This window comes from Rhagoletis pomonella, unplaced genomic scaffold (genome assembly GCF_013731165.1).
Source record: "Rhagoletis pomonella isolate Grant_MI unplaced genomic scaffold, Rhpom_1.0 Rhpom_scaffold_00002, whole genome shotgun sequence".
NCBI classification, from domain to species: domain Eukaryota; kingdom Metazoa; phylum Arthropoda; class Insecta; order Diptera; family Tephritidae; genus Rhagoletis; species Rhagoletis pomonella.
In genome coordinates this window covers 27,662,466-27,670,140 of record NW_023458556.1, presented here as the reverse complement: position 1 = coordinate 27,670,140, position 7,675 = coordinate 27,662,466, and the positions used below count along the sequence as shown (strand labels likewise).

Here is a 7,675-nt window from a genome sequence, read left to right as displayed (position 1 = left end):
ATGATGATGGTAAGTACTTTAAAATATAACATCAACAAATAAAAATTATGTCTGCTAAAAAATTAAAAAAAAAAAAATTCATAAATTCTCATTTTTGCCAGCAGTAATGTTGCACGAAAATCTCATCGTCAACATGCGACTTGCAGCATTGCTGCGGCGCCCACCTATCCTGCATTTCTGCAGGCCTGCTAGATATCGGCATTGCACGTACGGGAAACTGTGGGCGCCATAAAAATGGTCTGTGAGGCACTCTATGTTCACATTTTTGGTTATGCGACGCCCTGCACCTTCACAACAGCCTTGATGTATGCACTTCAGCTGCATACCGGAAATTGAAAAAAAAAATTTTGCTCGGGCGACCTTCTGTTCTGCTATGCCCGCCTAGTAGAAATAGGGCAAATTCAGTACGAAACGCACATATTTCGGCACTAGTCGACGAGGGTAGGATATACAATTTTCGATTTCCGGCCGATGTCGATGTATTCAGTGCTTTAAGATTTCCGGCATTTGAAAATAACACAGGGACCTTTTCGCTTCAAAATAACTAGCTTACAGGGTGACACTTTTAAAGTTGCCGGTAGTACCTGCGCACTATACCGACGCATCAGCCTAGATTCATGCCACATCGTTGCGTTTCCGGGTGGGCAAAAAACTTGCTGGGCTACTGGCTGGACGGTTATGCGCGCCTGGTAGAAATGGTAAAAATGAATTTTGAGAGACCCGCACAGCAAAGCGGGTACAACAACAACAACAACAACAACAACAAGAACAGAAAATGAGGTCTGTGGGAGGAATGACTGCGGCTTATGAAAATTGAATGTCTATTTTGATGTAAAAAATTAAATTTTATTTGAAATTTTTAAAATTTTTAGTGCATGGAGTTTTACAATTCGATTCGATGCTTATTTTATTTTGCTTACAATTTTGGATATACCATACAATGTGATGAAAATAGCTTTTTCCAAATGTGATTGCATTAAAATTTCAATAACAATAAATTGAATAAATTAAATAAATTATTGCCGTTCACATTGCAACGTAACAAATTTACAATTCTTGTACCTTCAACTAATAGCAGCTAAGAGTAGAATTCCAAATCACCCATATTAGGATTTGTGGCTTACAGAGATCAAGTCGCAATTTAAAACTTAGGGCCAGTTTTTTATTTGCAGTTTAAACTTAGATTACGTAAACTGAGTTTAAATTGAACAGTTGGCTAATTTTAATTTAAACCAGCCAGCTCGGGCATTTAAACTAAGCTTAAACCACAGCCGTGCATTGAAAAAGTGGCCCTTATAGCTGAATGAAGTGCTGAAAGAATGGAAAGCCTTCTGTGGAGTTCTACTCTTAACCTCACTGGGGATTTCCAGGCGCCTGAAGATGTTTTTAGTAAATCCACACCTTCTTGCGCTCTTCGTACTACTATAGCTTTTCAAACTCGAAATTAGACGCGAACGTCGTTCAGCTGCTTCCGCCACTTGCCGATTTTCTCCTCCATACACATACATATGTAGTTAACCGAGTCTTCGACCAATATACCCAGCGTTAACGGCTTCAGCTTGTTTGGATTTGAAATCGGCAACTTCAGCGGCTTGCGATTAATGGCGATGTCTGGTAGCCTTTTAGACCGATAGACAAAGTTGGGTATATTCACCGATATCCTCACAAAACCTTTTTCAGCAAGTAGCTTAATTTCACCTCGTTCGTGGCACTCGCGTCCGTATCGCCTGTATAGGGGGGTGCTATCTTTGGGGTATTAAATATTATTTGTATCTATGTGTCATCGATGATACATATTCTCTTTTGGTGCGGCTACTTTCGCATCGGATTTGTACGCAAGCAAGCGTGTGCGATTGCCAATGTCTGTCTGTCTGGCCATCCAGCTATCGATTGAGGCGAACAAAGCTTCCAAAGGCTTCCTTTGATATCACTTATATATCGCCAATTCAAAAACAGCTGGGCCCCACTCGAATTGTTTGCCGTTGAGTGCCTGCTGCTGCTCGACTTGCTTCTGCACCTTCTCAGGCATTGGTATCATAATTTCCATCTGTAGGTGAGAGGCAGATACAATGAGATACTTAAACGCTAGAAAATATTTTCATAAAAATACTCACATTAGCTTATTTAAGCTATGACTTGAGAAAAATGAGTTCGCCATTTATTTCGAAATATTTCCACCCACTCTCCTTCCAGCTGCCCTCTAATGCGGGCTATGGTATTCTCTGATTTGCGCAGTTGCTCCTCAATATAGACGACGATGAATTTGAGACTGTGCTCTGAGTTTTTCAGGCTTCTATTGGTACTCCTACAAAATAAAAATAAAAAAAACAGATAACAAGTCCATTAGGATTTTTCAAAACATTTTTATATTCGCGACTAACTTTCTAATGTAATACTAGAACATAAGATCATTTACTAAAGGAATGTCACAACTCAAAAAATTAGATTTTTCAAGAGATTCCTGCAAAGTTTCCAATTTGCTTCAAAAATGCAGAAAATGGAGATGCAAGAAAATTTATACACTATATGAAGCTTATCAAGAAAGTAACAAATATTGACCTTCTATCTACATATCGCACACCTAAAGTGCGATTAACTAAAAAAAATTTGGGCGATTTTTTTTTGCATAAATCAATTCATAGGACTTACATCCAACTAATGGAAATATGTTTGTCTTCATTATTATGTACATTAACTAAAACACTACTGTTGTACCCGTTTTTGTATTAATTGCATTGTATCTGAACGATCCACAAGCAGTTAAATTTCCCTCTATGAATTTTGAGTTAGCTCACTTTAGGTCTAGGTGTGCGATATGTACGATCGCTAAGTATGTCCTGTGCAGGCGACGGACATTGAAGAAACTAGAATCACTTTTTAAAGTATCGATTTTCATTAATTACAGATTAAAAGTAACACTAGAGCTTAAAAAAAAAATTACTTATATTCTAGTTCTTCAAGGATTTGAGCATTATTTTCTCGAAGCCATGGTAAAACTAATTGGCGATTATCGCTTCTTCAGTTGTGCGTGGGTATGTATGGGTTAAACAGTTCAGTAATTAGTCTACGAGCTTCTCCTTGATTTCTTCTGGGTGTTTTCTTTTGCAATATAAATGCTGTAAAGTCCTTTTTTTAATTATTGCCTTTTTTAGGACTTAGAAAATTTTTTTTAGCTAAAATCGGAACATTAATTGCAATTGAAAATCGATCGAACAAACTTTCACAAAAGATAACTTAAATAAATTATCTGTGCATCTCTGAAAACTACATAAAAGCCACTACAACGGTCCCGCATCTTAGCATCACCAGGCAGCTAATAAATGAATCTGTCTTCCAAAAATCCAGGGCTTATGGTCTGATAATGCATACTTCGCATAACTTCGCACAACTTCGCATAAACTTCAAACTGTAATTTCGTATGTACTTTGTATCTAATTTGTATGTATTTCATTACCCAGAAATTAGCAGAACTTTTAGAAACTTAGCGATCTTATGCGAAGTATTCATAATCAGACCCTTAGACTTGTGAATTACGGACTATACAGAATCGAAACGAAACTTGCGTGGGTATGGCCAGTGGATTCCTTGGTGCAATAACATAAAAGTGTGTAATCAATTAAAGTAATTCAATACTATTTTAATTTTCATTGCAGTTTTAAAGTACTGGAAACATGCTTTAAAAAAGAGTGTTCGTTATGGGGGTGTATATAACCCGCAAGAAATGAAAATACATAAACGAGTAGAAAAGGTAAATATGTATAACAAAAATGCGTTCCTATACAAACACATACAAAATACACAAAGCAGACAGTGCAAATATAAACTCTTTTATTTCTCTTGCCGCTGCAGCAATGCTCCTTTGCAGTCTCGTTGTCAAGTCAGTCATATTGTTTTTATACCTTTCATGAGCATGAAATGGTATTATAACTTTGGTCCGATGTTTGTAAGTACCAGAACAAAAAGAGATAGACCCATTAAAATGTATACTTATATGATCAGAACGTCGAGCTGAGTTGATTTAACCATGTCCGTCTGTCCGTCTGTTTGTATGCAATCTAGTCTCTCAGTTTTCGAGATATCCGTATCAAATTTGGTATGTGGGTGTATTTTTATAATGTATTAATCATTTGTCGGAACCGGAAGAATCGGACCACTATAACATATAGCTCCCATACAACTGATTGTTCAGATATGAGATTTTTCGTTATAACTTCTCCATTTATGCAGCTACGAACATGAAATTTTGCAGTACTTGCAGCCATTATCAGCAGAATACTTACAGTGAAAATTACAAAGATCGGGTCACTATAACCTATAGCCCCCATACAACTGATTGTTCAGATATAAAATTTTTCGTTATAACTCCTCCATTTATATCGCTAGGAACACGAAATTCCGCACTGTTTTCAATAATTATCAACAGAAAACTTACAGTGAAAATTAAAAAGATCGGGTAACTATAACCTATAGCTCCCATACAACTGATTGTTCAGATATAAAATTTTGCGTTATAACTCCTCCATTTATATAGCTAGGACCATGAAATTTCGCGCTGTTTCCACTCATTATCAACAGAAGACTTACGAAAATAACAAAGATCGGGTCACTATAACCTGCAGCCCCCATACAACTGATTGTTCAGATATGAGGTCTTTTATCATAACTCCTCCATTTATGCAGCTAGGAACATGAAATTTCGCACCATTTTCACTCATCATTAACAGAATACTTACAGTGAAAATAACAAGGATCGGATGACTACAACATATATCTTCCATACATCTGATTGTTCAGATATGGGATTTTACTGTAAAACTTCTTTATTTGAACAGCTAAAACCGATAAATTTCGTAGGCTATTTTATAAATAATAATACAAAGTCTACTGAGAAAATCGTCAAAATATATGCTGTATAAGCTTTATCTCCTATAGCACTGATTGTTCAGATACCAGTTTTTGCCATATATCTCCTTTATGTAGGAAACTAAACCCAATAAATTGTGTTACCGGTTTACATACCGATCACATAGCAGTGAAAATCACTTAGATTGGTGCCATATAAAGTATATCTTCCATACCTCTGATTGTTTAGATGCGATTTTTTATATAAGTATGTAACTCCTCTATCGATGTATGCAGATGTATTCAAAAGCAGTAATCTGTCAAAGTAAAATTTGCAGATGTTCATGAAAGGTATGAAGCCTTCGGCATAGCCGAAGACAGCGCTGCTCTTACTTGTTTTTTTCTCACTACTGTCCAATTGCCATGGCAAATAAGAGTCTGTCTACTTGTACTTCATTTCACTACCGACTACTCAATGTAGGGGGGGGGGGGGGGTAAGTATAATTTACCTTGCTGCAAATATTCTCGTATCCTTCTTTTATTGCTAACTTTAATATAATTTGGTCAGCGTCTATGGGATTTCACTGTCATTTGTGGGACTATAAAGAAAAAAATTTGAGGAGCTGTAGGCGGATACACTCTGGGATGGTGGTGAACAAAAGAAGCAGAAGAAACAAAATGCGGGCATTTGGCAGAGAAATGTTTGTGTTGACCACCGTGCGCAATCGGGTGTAATAATGAAGTGCTATTTAATGATTCCAGAGGGCAACCGCAACACAACGGAATCCCAAAGCATGAAAAAGGGATGAAAAAAAAATATATGTACAACTAAAACAACAATGTGCATACATAAGTGTGTAAGCAATGCAAATTTATAAATAGGAAGATAGCTAGCAGGTAGTAATATGTACACCTGTAACGTTAGAAGCTGCAGATGAGCTGCTATGTACAGTGTTTTTTTGTTATATAAAATATGTCTGTGTATTAATAAAAAGAATAATAGTATTTTAATATCCTCTTATAGAGACAATAACGATCTTAGAGATTTGAGTGATACATACAGTGACTCAAACAAGTGGCCACGTGTTCATTGTTTTTTTTTTTAATATTCAAAATGTTTTTTGATAAATTTCATCAAAAGCAGACTCAAAAAAAAATTCTTAAAAATCAACGCTATTTTTTAACCGGTTGAAACTTGCACTTGACTAGATCAAAATTGTATAGGTTATGCATACCCAAAAATGTTCAAAAGATTCAGATTGAAAAGTTGAAATTTTGATGAAAATTTGTTCAATTTTCCTAAACTTTGTATAAGATTAAAGTTCGAAAAACAATATTAAAAAAATCAACACGTGGTATGGCGGCGAAAAAATAAATTGGTACGCGACGTTTTAACAAGTTTTCGAAATTTTTCGTTTGTTTATTTAATGCTTATTATTTTTTTATGGAAGTATAGCTCCTTATCTAAAAAAAAACACATGTAAACTTTGTACAGAAATTTGAAAATTTCGACAAATTAAACAAAATTATAAAATTTTCCAATTCTTTAACCAGAATTTTTAGAGAAAATTTGGTATATTAAATTTTAGTATAGTAAAACGCAAGTTCGAAGTGGCAACCGCAATTGTTTTTGTCGACGGCGTCACGCATTTTTTAAATATTTTTTTTTTGTACTTGTGGACATAGTTTTTGTAGAATAATTAAAAATAGCCAAAACTTGTTAAAATTTCGGGTCTGAATATCTCAAAACTATATTAGTGTGACCGATCTGTTGCAATAAAGCGTCTAAACCACAGCAAACATATCGTCGTTTAAAGTACAAGACCGCCTATCAAGAAAATGCAAAACCCCGTATGTGAGATTGCCTTAATTTTATAGGAGTAAAACTTGTCAGTTACGAGGTTTTTGCAGAACCACGATAAGCGGTCTTGTACTTTAAACGACGATATGTTTTGGAAAATTCGTTTCTGGCTACCGTGAAGCAAGTGTTGCGTATACGCCATGACACAAGTGTTTAGATTTTGTTAAATTGGCAATTTTTTATACCCGAGCGCACTTGTGCACAAGGGTATTATAACTTTGTTCACATAACGGTTGTTTGTAACAGGCAAAACGAATCGAGATAGATATAGACAAATGTATACATAAATGATCAGAATGAACAGAGAAATCGATTAAGCGGTGACTGTCTGTCCGTCCGTCCGTCCGTCCGTCCGTCCGTCCGTCTGTGCACACGATAACTCGAGTAAAAATTGAGATATCTTAACGAAACTTGGTACCTGAACTTCTTTTGGGCGTGGGACGGATGGTATTGAAAATGGGCGAAATCGGATAATAACCACGCCTACCTCCCATATAACGGTAATTTTAAGAAATACGAAAACTGCGATATTTTAGTAACTACTGAAGATAATCCACTCAAAATTGATACTTACAATGAGTTTCAGACGGAAAACATGAATATTAAAAATTTTTGGAAAATGGGCGTAGCCACGCCCACTTATTGTTACATGTGTATGTCTTGGTAACCGCTGCACCAATTTCTTCCAAACTTGGCACAGTTGTTGGCCTTAGTACAGCATACTAAATGGCTGAAAATTTTAAAAATCGGACAATAACCACGCCTACCTCCCATATAACGGTAATTTTCAGAAAAACGAAAACTGCGATATTTTAGTAACTACTGAAGATAATTCACTAAAAATTGATATTTGCAATGAGTTTTAGACGAAAAATAAGAATATTACAAAATTTTGGCAAATGGGCGTAGCCACGCCCACTTATGGTTACATGTGTATATCTTGGTAACCGCTACACCAATTTCTTCCAAACT

The 7,675-nt window shown here is 35.8% G+C and overlaps 1 protein-coding gene across 3 annotated transcripts in view; it reads right to left on the bottom strand.

The window, feature by feature from the left end:
* Positions 1-1,926: 1,926 nt before the first annotated feature.
* LOC118733374 (protein misato) overlaps positions 1,927-7,675 on the bottom strand; it is a 434,582-nt gene continuing 428,833 nt past the window's right edge. The window contains exon 7 of one of the 3 annotated variants that reach the window (XR_004992246.1): positions 1,927-2,047. The gene's annotated coding sequence lies outside the window, so the exon portion shown is untranslated. The remainder of the gene's footprint in view (positions 2,048-7,675) is intronic. The other 2 variants (XR_004992243.1, XR_004992244.1) reach the window with 2 other exon arrangements.